Source organism: Rutidosis leptorrhynchoides, chromosome 3, assembly GCF_046630445.1.
Source record: "Rutidosis leptorrhynchoides isolate AG116_Rl617_1_P2 chromosome 3, CSIRO_AGI_Rlap_v1, whole genome shotgun sequence".
Taxonomy (NCBI): Eukaryota; Viridiplantae; Streptophyta; class Magnoliopsida; order Asterales; family Asteraceae; genus Rutidosis; species Rutidosis leptorrhynchoides.
The window spans coordinates 655,343,216-655,363,063 of record NC_092335.1 but is presented as its reverse complement, the minus strand read 5'-3'; positions in this window follow the sequence as shown (position 1 = coordinate 655,363,063).

The window sequence follows — 19,848 nt, the reverse complement described above, 5'->3', positions numbered from 1 at the left end:
TGAGCACCCTGGTAACTAAACTTTAACGTTATAATAAGTACCCCTTTTTAACATACATGCAACCAACATGTACAATACATGCAATCCAACGTGTACTAGACTCAAATAGTATACATCTGTTTTATAGTTCAGGCTAGGGTTTCTATACCTGGAACAGACGGGGATGTCAAGCCCTATGGATCCATATACAACTATTTGCGCCCACCAGTTCTTATAACTGGCAGTTACTAGTTACCAAAGCTAAGGGATTTTCGATTCAAAATCGGTGTAGAATTTAGTATGTACTTGTATCCATTGCGTTTAAAATAAAGTGCATGTATTCTCAGCCTAAAAATATAGATTGCAAAAGCAATTAAAAAGGGAGCATATGAAACTCACCTTAGCAGCACATAAAGTTGTTCACCGAAATGTGATCGAAACTCATAATACCAAATAACCGTAGATCTCAACCTAGAGAACATATGTTGGTTAATAAATGTCTATCAAGCTAGGTCAGGTCATAGTGTATCACAATCCTAATGCTCGAGATCGACATACAAAAGTTATCAAAAGTCATTTCAAAAAGTTAATTTGACTCAATACTATAGTTGAATGATCATGTCAATCGAAACATTTTAACATTTCACATAGTTTCCCAATTCTTGTAAAATTAAACTATAGTTTTTATAAAGCTTTAAAATATGATAAAACAATCAATTTTGACAATTGCTCAACAAGACGAGACGTGCCTTATATAAAATTCATTTACTCGATTAGTAATATTTGAAAATTCAATTGATCAATCTTATAAACAAGTTGTTTAAATATCAATTACAGATTCAAAAGCAATTTCAATTAATGTTAATCATAATTCCGTTGACCATATCTTTAAATTCCTTCATCGAAATTAAGCAATTTCTAAATGAAAAGTTATTAATTTTTCACCAGCTTTCCAAAAACATGCATATCATATACCTTATATCAATAATATTTGTATTAAATTCGTGATTCATCATAAACTATATAACGACAAAATTTAGCATACAAGCATGCATAAACATATATGTTCGAGCACTAGACGTGGATACACTATTAATATATAAATGATAAGATATGAATGCTCACGTATCAATATTGTGATTCAATATTGCAGAAAAGTACGTAGACACAATGGAGATGATAAACACTAGGTTTGACTTGCAAACAATATCCATAAACATTACCCATAACCTCCATAGCTATAACCCATAATTTCCTTAGCTTTAACCCGTTTGAGAACCCATTTTGAAAGTGACACGCTCATGACCTCGTCGTAGTATTTTATGTATAATAATACTACTAATAATAATAAGATTAATATTAATAATATTAATAAAAATAATAATAATTATATAAATAATAATACGGAGTAAAGATAGATAGATGTGTGTGTTTGTGAAGTAAACTGATCGAGCTTTTATAGATGTCTCCTGAATTCAGACCCCATGCGATCGCATGGGTTCTGTGCCTATATGCCATGCGATCGCATGGCTGCTCCTTCCAGCTCACATTTGTTTTGTAATTTAGCTCGTCGACATAATTAAATATTAATATAATATATATAATTTAAATTAATTAATTATATATTATATTATATTCCCGTGCATAGTTGATTTATAATTTTTGTTCCGATAAGTCGTACGTCGTTACTCGACTTATGTCCCGGTTCCGGTTTTTCGAACGTTACTTCGTACGCTTAGAAAACTAGCACTATACGTTTAGTGACTCGTACCTTTGTCAAAATATAGACTTAAATTATCCATAAACTATACCACTCGAAATATAACTCATACATTTGAGTGTTTTGGTCATTTACTTCTATAAATCATCGTCTCGTAATTTATTAATATAATAGTATTTATCAAACGTTTCATAACCAAGTTTATATCTATTCTCAATATTTATAAACACGTTTTTAAATATACGTCGCAAGCTATTCATACAGTTAATATTATAACTTATCATAAATAATCAAATAGATATTTAAACCAATAAGTTTAATGCACAGTATCATACAATTAATACTTGTTACAATTTCAAGTTATAGTATATATATATGTATCTATTTACATATAATTGTTCGCGAATCGTTGAGAACAGTCAATGGGTAATTGAACATATGAAAGTAGTTGAAAAATATTGAGATTCAGTTTTACAAACTTTGCTTATAGTGTAGGAAACGTTAATCATACAAAGATTAAGTTTAAATTTGGTCAGAAATTTCCGAGTCATCACAATTAGCTAAAGTAGGGTGGGCTAAAGTCCAACAAGGCAGAAAGTCCAACAAGACTAACTAGTAAGCATAAATAAATTAGTAAGCGTAATTAAGCAACCAAAAGCCCAAATAATTGTTATTAGAAAATAACAATTAGTATTACATAGTCATAATATTCCAATTATGACCCAAGTCAAACGTGTATCAAAATACATAGCTCGTTTTCAATGTCAAGTGACACTAACGGTCATAAAAGCATTCGGGAATCAAGTTAAGTAACTAAGTACTTAATGGCACGTTGTATGGTATTAACGAAGGTAATTAATCATGAAATAAGATCCCAGAATATAATATAGCTCAGTACACACAAATACGCAGTTTCGCAGGAAGTAACAAGCACAAAAGTAAGTCGAAAAAGTCGGGTCGTTACATTACCCACCTGTTAATGAAAATTTCGTCCCGAAATTTTAAGCTAAGGTAGACGGTAGAGTTGTGAAGAGGTGAGGATACTTCTGCATCATCTGATCCTCTCGTTCCCAAGTAAACTCGGGTCCTCATTTAGCATTCCAACGAACTCGAACAATTGGAATCTTGTTGCGTTTCAAGTTTTTGACCTCACGGTCCATAATTTCAATAGGTTCTTCCACGAAGTGGAGTTTGTCATCAATCGTAAGCTCCTCAAGTGGTAGGACAAGTTCTGGTTCAGCAAGACACTTCTTCAGATTCGACACGTGAAAAGTGGGATGGACAGCACTCAACGGAGTCGGAAGATCCAAACGGTAAGCAACGGGTCCAACACACTCCAAGACTTCAAAAGGACCAATATATCGTGGATTTAGCTTCCCACGCTTTCCGAAACAGATTACACCTTTCCATGGTGCGACTTTCAACATCACTCAGTCACCTATTGGAATTCGTGATCTTTACGCTTAAGATCGGCATAGCTCTTTTGACGATCGCTGGCCGTCTTGAACCTCACTTGAATTTGGACAATCTTCTCGGTAGTTTCATGGATGAGGTAGGGTCCGGTGAGTTGCTTTTCACCTACTTCGGCCCAAAAGATAGGAGAACGACATATGCGGCCATACAAAACTTCGAAAGGTGCGACCTTAATACTCGCGTGATAGCTATTATTGTAAGAGAATTCGGCTAACAGTAAATGCTTCTCCCAAGCCTTTCCAAAATCAATTACACAAGCACACAACATGTCCTCCAGGGTTTGAATCGTGCGTTCGCTCTGTCCGTCAGTTTGCGGGTGATACGCAGTACTCATATCTAAACGTGTTCCCAAAGCTTCTTGTAAAGAACGCCAAAATATAGAAGCAAAACGGGCATCTCGGTCCGAAATAATCGATAAGGGTACACCGTGTCTAGATACAACTTCCTTTATGTATAATTGCGCAAGTTTCTCCATCGTATCAGTTTCCTTCATGGCTAGGAAGTGTGCAGATTTGATAAGACAGTCAACGATAACCCAGATGGTATCATAACCGCCTACTGTCTTCGGTAGCTTCGTGATGAAGTCCATTGTTATTTCTTCCCACTTTCATTGCGGGATTTCAGGTTGCTGAAGTAACCCGGATGGCCTCTGATGTTCGGCTTTGATCTTAGAACAAGTTAAACACTTTCCGACGTAAGTCGCAACATCCTTCTTAAGGTTTGGCCACCAATATTGAACCTTGAGGTCATGGTACATCTTACCAGCTCCTGGATGAATCGAATACCTTGACTTGTGGGCTTCATCTAGAATAAGGCTTCGTAAATCCCCATAACTAGGCACCCAGTTTCTTCCAGCAAAGTATCAAAGTCCAGTCTCCTTGACCTCAAATCGAGAAACGAGAATGTTCAAGTGCTCTTGAGCAATATTCTCCTCCTTGAGAGCTTCCTCTTGAGCTACACGGATTTGGCTATTGATATTCGTGTGAATGGTGACATTCAAGGCTCGAACACGAAGAGGTACCATTCTTTCCTTACGGCTTAAGGCATCAGCAACAACATTTGCCTTGCTAGGGTGGTAACGAAGCTCACAATCGTAGTCGTTCAACATCTCGATCCATCAACGCTGTCTCATATTCAGTTGCTTCTGATCGAATATGTGTTGGAGGCTCTTATGATAGGTGAAGATAGTACTCTTGGTTCCATACAGATAGTGTCTCCACAGTTTGAGCGCAAAGACAACGACTCCAATCTCAAGATCATGAGTAGTGTAGTTTTGCTCGTGAATCTTCAGTTGTCAGGAGGCGCAAGCAATAACCTTCTTCCGTTGCATGAATACACACCCAAAACCTTGTCGGGAGGCATCGCAATACACAACGAAATCATCACTACCTTCGGGAGGGGACAAAATAGGAGTGGTGGTTAACTTCTGCTTCAGGGTTTGGAATGCCGACTCTTGCTTGGTTTCCCAAACGAACTTCTCCCCCTTGTGAGTCAACGTAGTCAAAGGACGCGCAATCAAATAGAAATATTCGATGAATCTACGATAGTAACCAGCGAGGCCTAAAAATTGGCGGATATGAGTAGGAGTAGTGGGGGTTTCCACTTGCTGATGGCTTCAATCTTTGCGGGATCGACCTTGATACCCTGATCGCTCATGATATGACAAAGAAATTGGACTTCCTTCAACCAAAATTCTCACTTGGAGAATTTGGCATAGAGTTGTTCTTGTCTCAAGAGTTCAAGCATGAGTTGAAGATGTTGCTCATGTTCTTCTTCACTTTTGGAATAGATTAGGATATCATCTATGAAGACGATAACGAATTTGTCCAGGTACGGCTTGCATGCGTGATTCATGAGATCCATAAACATGGTAGGTGCATTGGTTAAACCGAATGGCATCACTAGAAACTCATAGTGACCATAACTAATTCGAAATGCAGTCTTCAGTACATCACTCTCCTTCACCCTCAACTGGTGATAACCTGATCGTAAATCAATCTTGGAGTAAACGCTGGATCCTTTCAGCTGATCAAAAAGATCGTCAATCCTGGGAAGGGGATATCAATTCTTAATCGTCAACTTGTTCAGTTCACGATAATCGATACACATGCGGAAAGATTCGTCCTTCTTCTTCACGAACAGAATAGGTGTGCCCCAAGGCGATGAACTCGGTCGGATAAATCCACGGTCTAGTAGTTCCTGCAGTTGACTCTATAACTCTTGCAGTTCGGAAGGTGCAAGTCGGTAAGGTGCGCGAGCTACAGGTGCAGCTCCTGGTGTAGTGACCTGAACTTTTCCATGTTTATATATATTAATTGAGATTGATATTTACATGATTAAATATTTCCAACATGTTAAGCAATCAAACTTGTTAAGACTTGATTAATTTAAATATGTTTCATATAGACAATTGACCACCCAAGTTGACCGGTGATTCACGAACGTTAAAACTTGTAAAAACTATATGATGACATATATATGGATATATATATATAGTTAACATGATACTATGATAAGAAAACATATCATAAAGTATATTAACAATGAACTACATATGTAAAAACAAGACTACTAACTTAATGATTTTTAAACGAGACATATATGTAACGATTATCGTTGTAAAGACATTTAATGTATATATATCATATTAAGAGATATTCATACATGATAATATCATGATAATATAATAATTTAAAATCTCATTTTATATTATAAATATTGGGTTAACAACATTTAACAAGATCGTTAACCTAAAGGTTTCAAAACAACACTTACATGTAACGACTAACGATGACTTAACGACTCAGTTAAAATGTATATACATGTAGTGTTTTAATATGTATTTATACACTTTTGAAAGACTTCAATACACTTATCAAAATACTTCTACTTAACAAAAATGCTTACAATTACATCCTCGTTCAGTTTCATCAACAATTCTACTCGTATGCACCCGTATTCGTACTCGTACAATACACAGCTTTTAGATGTATGTACTATTGGTATATACACTCCAATGATTAGCTCTTAGCATCCTATGTGAGTCACCTAACACATGTGGGAACCATCATTTGGCAACTAGTATGAAATATCTCATAAAATTACAAAAATATGAGTAATCATTCATGACTTATTTACATGAAAACAAAATTACATATCCTTTATATCTAATCCATACACCAACGACCAAAAACACCTACAAACACTTTCATTCTTCAATTTTCTTCATCTAATTGATCTCTCTCAAGTTCTATCTTCAATTTCTAAGTGTTCTTTATATATTCTACAAGTTCTAGTTACATAAAATCAAGAATACTTTCAAGTTTGCTAGCTCACTTCCAATCTTGTAAGGTGATCATCCAACCTCAAGAAATCTTTGTTTCTTACATAGGTTATCATTCTAATACAAGGTAATAATCATATTCAAACTTTGGTTCAATTTCTATAACTATAACAATCTTATTTCAAGTGATGATCTTACTTGAACTTGTTTTCGTGTCATGATTCTGCTTCAAGAACTTCGAGCCATCCAAGGATCCGTTGAAGCTAGATCCATTTTTTTCTTTTCCAGTAGGTTTATCCAAGGAACTTAAGGTAGTAAATATGTTCATAACATCATTCGATTCATATGTATAAAGCTATCTTATTCGAAGGTTTAAACTTGTAATCACTAGAACATAGTTTAGTTAATTCTAAACTTGTTCGCAAACAAAAGTTAATCCTTCTAACTTGACTTTTAAAATCAACTAAACACATGTTCTATATCTATATGATATGCTAACTTAATGATTTAAAACCTGGAAACACGAAAAACACCGTAAAACCGAATTTACGCCGTCGTAGTAACACCGCGGGCTGTTTTGGGTTAGTTAATTAAAAACTATGATAAACTTTGATTTAAAAGTTGTTATTCTGATAAAATAATTTTTATTATGAACATGAAACTATATCCAAAAATTATGGTTAAACTCAAAGTGGAAGTATGTTTTCTAAAATGGTCATCTAGACATCGTTCTTTCGACTGAAATGACTACCTTTACAAAAATGACTTGTAACTTATTTTTCCGACAATAAACCTATACTTTTTCTATTTAGATTCATAAAATAGAGTTCAATATGAAACCATAGCAATTTGATTCACTCAAAATGGATTTAAAATGAAGAAGTTATGGGTAAAACAAGATTGGATAATTTTTCTCATTTTACCTACGTGAAAATTGGTAACAAATCTATTCCAATCATAACTTAATCAACTTGTATTGTATATTATGTAATCTTGAGATACCATAGACACGTATACAATGTTTCGACCTATCGTGTCGACACATCTATATATATTTCGGAACAACCATAGACACTCTATATGTGAATGTTGGAGTTAGCTATACAGGGTTGAGGTTGATTCCAAAATATATATAGTTTGAGTTGTGATCAATACTGAGATACGTATACACTGGGTTGTGGATTGATTCAAGATAATATTTATCGATTTATTTCTGTACATCTAACCGTGGACAACTAGTTGTAGGTTACTAACGAGGACAGCTGACTTAATAAACTTAAAACATCAAAATATATTAAAAGTGTTGTAAATATATTTTGAACATACTTTGATATATATGTATATATATTGTTATAGGTTCATGAATCAACCAGTGGCCAAGTCTTACTTCCCGACGAAGTAAAAATCTGTGAAAGTGAGTTATAGTCCCACTTTTAAAATCTAATATTTTTGGGATGAGAATACATGCAGGTTTTACAAATGATTTACAAAATAGACACAAGTACGTGAAACTACATTCTATGGTTGAATTATCGAAATCGAATATGCCCCTTTTTTATTAAGTCTGGTAATCTAAGAATTAGGGAACAGACACCCTAATTGACGCGAATCCTAAAGATAGATCTATTGGGCCTAACAAACCCCATCCAAAGTACCGGATGCTTTAGTACTTCGAAATTTATATCATATCCGAAGGGTGTCCCGTAATGATGGGGATATTCTTATATATGCATCTTGTTAATGTCGGTTACCAGGTGTTCACCATATGAATGATTTTTATCTCTATGTATGGGATGTGTATTGAAATATGAAATCTTGTGGTCTATTATTATGATTTGATATATATAGGTTAAACCTATAACTCACCAACATTTTTGTTGATGTTTTAAGCATGTTTATTCTCAGGTGATTATTAAGAGCTTCCGCTGTCGCATACTTAAATAAGGACGAGATTTGGAGTCCATGCTTGTATGATATTGTGTAAAAACTGCATTCAAGAAACTTATTTTGTTGTAACATATTTGTATTGTAAACCATTATGTAATGGTCGTGTGTAAACAGGATATTTTAGATTATCATTATTTGATAATCTACGTAAAGCTTTTTAAAACCTTTATCTATGAAATAAAGGTTATGGTTTGTTTTAAAAATGAATGCAGTCTTTGAAAAACGTCTCATATAGAGGTCAAAACCTTGCAACGAAATCAATTAATATGGAACGTTTTTAATCAATAAGAACGGGACATTTCGGTTGGTATCAGAGCGTTGGTCTTAAAGAACCAGAATTTTGCATTAGTGTGTCTTATCGAGTTTGTTAGGATGCATTAGTGAGTCTGGACTTCGACCGTATTTACTTGAAAAATGATTGCTTAACAAATTTTGTTGGAAACTATATATTTTTAACATGTGAATATTATGTGATATACTAATCTCTTAACGCGTTTGATATTATGTGATAGATGTCTACCTCTAGAACAAGTCCCATTGACTCACCTAATAATAATGAAGAGTCAAATGTAAATTGGAATGATTCGTGGACTGATTCATAAGTTCCCGAAGAGGAACCGGAAGAAGAGTCGGAACCGGAAGAAGAATCGGAACCGGAAGAAGAATCGGAACCGGATGAAGAAATAGAACCGGTGGGGGAAATAATAAAACGGTTAAGTAAAAGAAAATCCTCAACCAACCGACCAAGGTTAATTATGGTCAATGGTGTTTCCGCCAAGGAAGCAAAATATTGGGAGGATTACCAATTCTCCGATGAATCGGATTCCGACGAGAATTCCGATGATGTTATAGAAATTACCCCAACTGAATTTAAAAATGCAAAAGAAAATAATAAGGGAAAGGGCATAAAAATAGAGAAATCTAATTCGAACCCCGATGAACTTTATATGTATCGTCAACCCCCGAAGTCCTTAAGTTGTAACAATGACCCGGGAACCTCTAAACCACCAGGTTTTTCTAAACCAATGTGGAAAACGACGGCTCGTATTATGGGAACATCATATATCCCTAGAAACTTGGCAAAACGAACCAAAACCGAAGAAGAAGAAACAAGCGAGTCGGAATAAGATAGTTGTATTCGTGTGGTGTAATATATGTAATATAGTGTGCTTATGCTTTATGATATATGTAAAAATTGCTTGTATTAATAAGTATTTTTTTTTTATGAATCTAACTCTTGTCTATTTTACAGTATAAAAACATAAAATGGATAGACAACCCAATATTTTAAGAGACCTACCCGGAGACATGATTGATGAAATCTTGTCTAGAGTCGGTCAGAATTCTTCGGCACAACTATTTAAGGCGAGATCAGTTTGTAATACATTCGAAGAACGTTCCAAGAATGCCTTGGTTTATAAAAGGCTTTCGTTCGAAAGATGGGGGATATCACATTGGGAAATCCATAAGTTACGATGTGTTTACTTTGACGCATATATTGCGGGGAACCCAAATGCTATTTTACGCAATGGGTTAAGAAATTATTTTGACTCGATATATCCGAATATTGGACTTCGTGATTTAGAAAAAGCGGCTAACATGCAACATAAAGAAGCATGTTATGCTTACGGATTAGTAATGTTCGCTTCTCACCAAAGTGAGAACAAGAACATCGGGCTACAACTATTAAACAAAACGTTCCCACAAGTGACGGAGTTGGTAATTGGGGTAAGAAATGAGGTTTTTAGATTGTTACGGGACTGTTGGACATTACGTAACCCTCGTCCCTTTGACGACGTTACAACACGCTATCTTATCAACGGCCATAACGGTTATGTTCCACAAGACCAAGGATGGGAAGTAATCCTAGTAAAACCAGAATGCATGACTTGTTTCTGGACGTATGAATTACGTGTCTTTATTGCCTTTGCTGAACGACTTGTGTACTAGCTAGAATTATCTTCACAACCATCTTGTATCAAATTTATTGTGTGCTATATTTCATGCTATATGTAAAATAAGCGGTATTGTAAGTTTGTAAAATATTGTATAAAAGTTTGAACGCGAAATATTATTATAATCAGTTTTTCATATAGAATTATAGTAGTTGAATTGTATATTAGCTACTAAGTATGAACTTAACGGGTAGGTACTACCCGAATTTAAACTTATAAAACGCTAATATGAAGAAAAAGCTTTTATAAATGAGTTCATATTATGCTACGAAATACTATTAACTACTCTTAATATTCTGTATGATTAACTTGTTCCATTTGACTATTTTGAAGGAAATGGCACCGACTACTCGACACACCGTGAATATGAATGAAGAGGAATTCCGTACTTTTCTAGCTTCAAACATAGCCGCAGTACAGGCTGCGCTACATACCAACAATAACCTTGGATCTAGCAGTACAGGAAATCGTGTAGGATGCACCTACAAAGAATTCACTGCCTGCAAACCTTTAGAATTTGATGGAACCGAAGGACCGATCGGATTGAAACGGTGGACCGAGAAGGTCGAATCGGTGTTTGCCATAAGTAAGTGTACTGAAGAGGACAAAGTGAAGTACGCTACGCATACCTTCACAGGTTCTGCGTTAACATGGTGGAATACCTATCTAGAGCAAGTGGGACAAGACGATGCGTACGCACTACCGTGGTCAGCATTCAAGCACTTGATGAACGAGAAGTACCGTTCCAGAACCGAGGTCAATAAGCTCAAGACAGAACTTAGAGGGTTACGAACCCAAGGATTTGATATTACCACGTACGAAAGACGATTCACAGAATTGTGCCTATTGTGTCCGGGAGCATTCGAAGATGAGGAAGAGAAGATCGACGCGTTTGTGAAAGGATTACCGGAAAGAATCTAAGAAGATATAAGTTCACACGAGCCCGCCTCCATACAACAGGCATGTAGAATGGCTCACAAACTAGTGAACTAGATTGAAGAAAGAATTAAAGAACAGACTGCTGAAGAGGCCAATATGAAGCAAGTCAAAAGAAAGTGAGAGGAAAACGGTGATAAGAATCACCAATACAACAACAACATCAATTACAACAATAATCGCAACAATTATCCCAACAATCGGAACATCAATCGCAACTACAACAAACGGCCCAACAACAACAACAACAACAACAACAACAGTAACTAAAACAATCATCCCAACAACAATAATAACCGCAACAACAACAACAATCAGAAGCAGCTATGCCAAAGGTGTGAAAAGTATCACTCGGGGTTCTGCACCAAATTTTTCAACAAGTGTAAAAGAAATGGTCATAGCGCGGCGAAGTGTGAGGTCTACAGACCAGGGGTTAATAGAACGAAAGGAACAAATGGTGTCGGAACGAGTAATGGCGGAGCAAGTAGTGTTGGAGCAAGTTATGCCAATGTAGTTTGTTATAAATGTGGAAAACCGGGCCACAATATTAGAAATTGCCCGAACCAGGAGAACACGAATGGACAAGGCCGCGGAAGAGTTTTCAATATTAATGCGGCAGAGGCACAGAAAGACCCAGAGCTTGTTACGGGTACGTTTCTTATTGACAATAAATCTGCTTACGTTTTATTTGATTCGGGTACGGATAGAAGCTATATGAGTAGAGATTTTTGTGCTAAATTAAGTTGTCCATTGACGCCTTTGGATAGTAAATTTTTACTCGAATTAGCAAATGGTAAATTAATTTCAGCAGATAATATATGTCGGAATCGAGAAATTAAACTGGTTAGCGAAACATTTAAGATTGATTTGATACCAGTAGAGTTAGGGAGTTTTGATGTGATAATCGGTATGGACTGGTTGAAAGAAGTGAAAGCAGAGATCGTTTGTTACAAAAATACAATTCGCATTATACGAGAAAAAGGAAAACCCTTAATGGTGTACGGAGAAAAGGGCAACACGAAGCTACATCTTATTAGTAATTTGAAGGCACAAAAACTAATAAGAAAAGGTTGCTATGCTGTTCTAGCACACGTCGAGAAAGTACAAACTGAAGAAAAGAGCATCAATGATGTTCCCATTGCAAAAGAATTTCCCGATGTATTTCCGAAAGAATTACCGGGATTACCCCCACATCGATCCGTTGAATTTCAAATAGATCTTGTACCAGGAGCTGCACCAATAGCTCGTGCTCCTTACAGACTCGCACCCAGCGAGATGAAAGAACTGCAAAGCCAATTACAAGAACTTTTAGAGCATGGTTTCATTCGACCAAGCACATCACCGTGGGGAGCTCCTGTTTTGTTTGTCAAGAAGAAAGATGGTACATTCAAGTTGTGTATCGACTACCGAGAGTTGAACAAACTTACCATCCAGAACCGCTACCCACTACCGAGAATCGACGACTTATTTGATCAACTACAAGGCTCGTCTGTTTATTCAAAGATTGACTTACGTTCCGGGTATCATCAAATGCGGGTGAAAGAAGATGATATTCCAAAGACTGCTTTCAGAACACGTTATGGTCATTACGAGTTTATGGTTATGCCGTTTGGTTTAACTAATGCACCAGCTGTGTTCATGGACCTTATGAACCGAGTGTGTGGACCATACCTTGACAAGTTTGTCATTGTTTTCATTGATGACATACTTATTTACTCAAAGAATGACCAAGAACACGGTGAACATTTGAGAAAGGTGTTAAAAGTATTGAGGAATGAAGAATTGTACACTAGGTTTTCAAAGTGTGCATTTTCGTTGGAAGAAGTTCAATTCCTCGGTCACATAGTGAACAAAGAAGGTATTAAGGTGGATCCGGCAAAGATAGAAACTGTTGAAAAGTGGGAAACCCCGAAAACTCCTTAACACATACGCCAGTTTTTAGGATTGGCTGGTTACTACAGAAGGTTCATCCAAGACTTTTCCAGAATAGCAAAACCCTTGACTGCATTAACGCATAAAGGGAAGAAATTTGAATGGAAGGATGAACAAGAGAAAGCGTTTCAGTTATTGAAGAAAAAGCTAACTACGGCACCTATATTGTCATTGCCTGAAGGGAATGATGATTTTGTGATTTATTGTGACGCATCAAGGCAATGTCTCGGTTGTGTATTAATGCAACGAACGAAGGTGATTGCTTATGCGTCTAGACAATTGAAGATTCACGAACAAAATTATACGACGCATGATTTGGAATTAGGCGCAGTTGTTTTTTCATTAAAGACTTGGAGGCACTACTTATATGGGGTCAAAAGTATTATATATACCGACCACAAAAGTCTTCAACACATATTTAATCAGAAACAACTGAATATGAGGCAGCGTAGGTGGATTGAATTATTGAATGATTACGACTTTGAGATTCGTTACCACCCGGGGAAGGCAAATGTGGTAGCCGATGCCTTGAGCAGGAAGGACAGAAAACCCATTCGAGTAAAATCTATGAATACAATGATTCATAATAACCTTACTACTCAAATAAAGGAGGCGCAACAAGGAGTTTTAAAAAAGGGAAATTTAAAGGATTGAAATATCCAAAGGATCGGAGAAGCATCTTAATATTCGGGAAGACGGAACCCGGTATAGGGCTGAAAGGATTTGGGTACCAAAATTTAGAGATATGAGAGAAATGGTACTTAGAGAAGCTCATAAAACCAGATACTCAATACATCCTGGAACGGGGAAGATGTACAAGGATCTCAAGAAACATTTTTGGTGGCCGGGTATGAAAGCCGATGTTGCTAAATACGTAGGAGAATGTTTGACGTGTTCTAAGGTCAAAGCTGAGCATCAGAAACCATCAGGTCTACTTCAATAACCCGAAATCCCGGAATGGAAATGGGAAAACATTACCATGGATTTCATCACTAAATTGCCAAGGACTGCAAGTGGTTTTGATACTATTTGGGTAATAGTTGATCGTCTCACCAAATCAGCACACTTCCTACCAATAAGAGAAGATGACAAGATGAAGAAGTTAGCATGACTGTATTTGAAGGAAGTCGTCTCCAGACATGGAATACCAATCTCTATTATCTCTGATAGGGATGGCAGATTTATTTCAAGATTCTGGCAGACATTACAGCAAGCATTAGGAACTCGTCTAGACATGAGTACTGCCTATCATCCACAAACTGATGGGCAGAGCGAAAGGACAATACAAATGCTTGAAGACATGCTACGAGCATGTGTTATTGATTTCGGAAACAGTTGGGATCGACATCTACCGTTAGCAGAATTTTCCTACAACAACAGCTACCATTCAAGCATTGAGATGGCACCGTTTGAAGCACTTTATGGTAGAAAGTGCAGGTCTCCGATTTGTTGGAGTGAAGTGGGGGATAGACAGATTACGGGTCCGGAGATTATACAAGAAACTACCGAGAAGATCATCCAAATTCAACAACGGTTGAAAACCGCCCAAAGTCGACAAAAGAGCTACGCTGACATTAAAAGAAAAGATATAGAATTTGAAATTGGAGAGATGGTCATGCTTAAAGTTCCACCTTGGAAAGGCGTTGTTCGATTTGGTAAACGAGGGAAATTAAATCCAAGGTATATTGGACCATTCAAGATTATTGATCGTGTCGGACCAGTAGCTTACCGACTTGAGTTACCTCAACAACTCGCAGCTGTACATAACACTTTCCACGTCTCGAATTTGAAGAAATGTTTTGCTAAAGAAGATCTCACTATTCCGTTAGATGAAATCCAAATCAACGAAAAACTTCAATTCATCGAAGAACCCGCCGAAATAATGGATCGTGAGGTTAAAAGACTTAAGCAAAACAAGATACCAATTGTTCAGGTTCGATGGAATGCTCGTAGAGGACCCGAGTTCACCTGGGAGCGTGAAGATCAGATGAAGAAGAAATACCCGCATCTATTTCCAGAAGATTCGTCAACACCTTCAACAGCTTAAAATTTCGGGACGAAATTTATTTAACGGGTAGGTACTGTAGTGACCTGAACTTTTCCATGTTTATATATATTAATTGAGATTGATATTTACATGATTAAATATTTCCAACATGTTAAGCAATCAAACTTGTTAAGACTTGATTAATTTAAATATGTTTCATATAGACAATTGACCACCCAAGTTGACCGGTGATTCACGAACGTTAAAACTTGTAAAAACTATATGATGACATATATATGGATATATATATATATATATATATATATATATATATATATATATATATATATATATATATATATATATATATATATATAGTTAAAATGATACTATGATAAGTAAACATATCATTAAGTATATTAACAATGAACTACATATGTAAAAACAAGACTACTAACTTAATGATTTTTAAACGAGACATATATGTAACGATTATCGTTGTAAAGACATTTAATGTATATATATCATATTAAGAGATATTCATACATGATAATATCATGATAATATAATAATTTAAAATCTCATTTTATATTATAAATATTGGGTTAACAACATTTAACAAGATCGGTAACCTAAAGGTTTCAAAACAACACTTACATGTAACGACTAACGATGACTTAACGACTCAGTTAAAATGTATATACATGTAGTGTTTTAATATGTATTTATACACTTTTGAAAGACTTCAATACACTTATCAAAATACTTCTACTTAACAAAAATGCTTACAATTACATCCTCGTTCAGTTTCATCAACAATTCTACTCGTATGCACCCGTATTCGTACTCGTACAATACACAGCTTTTAGATGTATGTACTATTGGTATATACACTCCAATGATTAGCTCTTAGCAGCCCATGTGAGTCACCTAACACATGTGGGAACCATCATTTGGAAACTAGTATGAAATATCTCATAAAATTACAAAAATATGAGTAATCATTCATGACTTATTTACATGAAAACAAAATTACATATCCTTTATATCTAATCCATACACCAACGACCAAAAACACCTACAAACACTTTCATTCTTCAATTTTCTTCATCTAATTGATCTCTCTCAAGTTCTATCTTCAAGTTCTAAGTGTTCTTTATATATTCTACAAGTTCTAGTTACATAAAATCAAGAATACTTTCAAGTTTGCTAGCTCACTTCCAATCTTGTAAGGTGATCATCCAACCTCAAGAAATCTTTGTTTCTTACATAGGTTATCATTCTAATACAAGGTAATAATTATATTCAAACTTTGGTTCAATTTCTATAACTATAACAATCTTATTTCAAGTGATGATCTTACTTGAACTTGTTTTCGTGTCATGATTCTGCTTCAAGAACTTCGAGCCATCCAAGGATCCGTTGAAGCTAGATCCATTTTTCTCTTTTCCAGTAGGTTTATCCAAGGAACTTAAGGTAGTAATGATGTTCATAACATCATTCGATTCATATATATATAAAGCTATCTTATTCGAAGGTTTAAACTTGTAATCACTAGAACATAGTTTAGTTAATTCTAAACTTGTTCGCAAACAAAAGTTAATCCTTCTAACTTGACTTTTAAAATCAACTAAACACATGTTCTATATCTATATGATATGCTAACTTAATGATTTAAAACCTGGAAACACGAAAAACACCGTAAAACCGGATTTACACCGTCGTAGTAACACCGCGGGCTGTTTTGGGTTAGTTAATTAAAAACTATGATAAACTTTGATTTAAAAGTTGTTATTCTGAGAAAATAATTTTTATTATGAACATGAAACTATATCCAAAAATTATGGTTAAACTCAAAGTGGAAGTATGTTTTCTAAAATGGTCATCTAGACATCGTTCTTTCGACTGAAATGACTACCTTTACAAAAATGACTTGTAACTTATTTTTCCGACTATAAACCTATACTTTTTCTATTTAGATTCATAAAATAGAGTTCAATATGAAACCATAGCAATTTGATTCACTCAAAACGGATTTAAAATGAAGAAGTTATGGGTAAAACAAGATTGGATAATTTTTCTCATTTTAGCAACGTGAAAATTGGTAACAAATCTATTCCAACCATAACTTAATCAACTTGTATTATATATTATGTAATCTTGAGATACCATAGACACGTATACAATGTTTCGACCTATCGTGTCGACACATCTATATATATTTCGGAACAACCATAGACACTCTATATGTGAATGTTGGAGTTAGCTATACAGGGTTGAGGTTGATTCCAAAATATATATAGTTTGAGTTGTGATCAATACTGAGATACGTATACAATGGGTTGTGGATTGATTCAAGATAATATTTATCGATTTATTTCTGTACATCTAACCGTGGACAACTAGTTGTAGGTTACTAACGAGGACAGCTGACTTAATAAACTTAAAACATCAAAATATATTAAAAGTGTTGTAAATATATTTTGAACATACTTTGATATATATGTATATATATTGTTATAGGTTCGTGAATCAACCAGTGGCCAAGTCTTACTTCCCGACGAAGTAAAAATCTGTGAAAGTGAGTTATAGTCCCACTTTTAAAATCTAATATTTTTGGGATGAGAATACATGCAGGTTTTACAAATGATTTACAAAATAGACACAAGTACGTGAAACTACATTCTATGGTTGAATTATCGAAATCGAATATGCCCCTTTTTTATTAAGTCTGGTAATCTAAGAATTAGGGAACAGACACCCTAATTGACGCGAATCCTAAAGATAGATCTATTGGGCCTAACAAACCCCATCCAAAGTACCGGATGCTTTAGTACTTCGAAATTTATATCATATCCGAAGGGTGTCCCGGAATGATGGGGATATTCTTATATATGCATCTTGTTAATGTCGGTTACCAGGTGTTCACCATATGAATGATTTTTATCTCTATGTATGGGATGTGTATTGAAATATGAAATCTTGTGGTCTATTATTATGATTTGATATATATAGGTTAAACCTATAACTCACCAACATTTTTGTTGATGTTTTAAGCATGTTTATTCTCAGGTGATTATTAAGAGCTTCCGCTGTCGCATACTTAAATAAGGACGAGATTTGGAGTCCATGCTTGTATGATATTATGTAAAAACTGCATTCAAGAAACTTATTTTGTTGTAACATATTTGTATTGTAAACCATTATGTAATGGTCGTGTGTAAACAGGATATTTTAGATTATCATTATTTGATAATCTACGTAAAGCTTTTTAAAACCTTTATCTATGAAATAAAGGTTATGGTTTGTTTTAAAAATGAATGCAGTCTTTGAAAAACGTCTCATATAGAGGTCAAAACCTCGCAACGAAATCAATTAATATGGAACGTTTTTAATCAATAAGAACGGGACATTTCACCTGGCACTAGATCAATCTGAAACTCCACTGATCTCGCCGGCGGTAATCCAAGTAATTCTTCTGGAAAGACGTCGAAAAATTCGTTCACAATTCGCACATCATCCACGCTCTTCTCCTCGGCTTCTAGCTTCTTCACATGTGCTAAAACAGCAAAACACCCTTTTCTCATTACCTTTTGTGCCTTCATGCAACTAATAAAGTTTAGCTTCGGACTATATCTCTCTCCGTAAACAATTAGTGGCTCACCATCTTCGCGTGGTATACGAAGAATCTTCTCTCCATAAATAACTTCTGCTCTTAACTTGGACAACCAGTCCATACCGACTGTCACATCAAAGCTTCCCAACTTGATGGGTATCAAATCAATCTCAAAATCCACACCAGCTAAGTTTATAACACCTCCTCGGCCAACTTGGTCAACTTTCTCAAGTTTTCCATTGGCTACCTCAACAAGCATACTCTCCTCCAAAGGTACTAACGACCAATCTATCTTAGAGCAAAAGTGTCTACATATATAACTCCTATCAGCACCGGTATCAAATAGGACAGAAGCTAATAGTTTATTGATAGTGAATGTACCTGTAACCAAGTCAGGATCTTCACGGGCATCTCTGGAATTCATGTTGAAGACTCTTCCACGTGCTGGCCCGCCATCCTTCTTCTTGTTAGGACATTCATTCTTGAAGTGGCCCTGCTGACCGCACTCAAAACACTTTGGGTTTTTCCTCACAGCTGGGGCGGTGATCTTACAATCTCTGCCGATGTGTCCAGTCCTTTTACACTTCTCACATACTACGTTGCAGTATCCAGTGTGATGCTTATAGCATCTTTTACACTGGGGAAGACTACCTTTGTAGTTAGGGTTAGAGCTAGGGTTCGGGTTAGGGTTCCTCCAGTCGTTGTTTCCCTTAAAATTCTCATACCTCTTAGCTGGGTTCTGGTCAAAACCTTTTCCCTTACTTCCGTCCCACTTACGTTTCCCATTACTAGTTCCCGATTCTGATTTCGTCTTTTCTGGCTCTTGGCGAGTAATTTGATTCATCAGGGTGTGCGCCATGCTCATAGCTTTTGGTACATTCACTGGTTTCGAAGAAGTGACTTTCCCTGAATGTCCTTGGGGAGTCCCTACAGATACCACCCCATCCGTTTGTACTCCAGAGTAACCATTGTGGGGCATATCAACGCTAACTCCAAGTACCTTCGGTTATAGCCATCAAG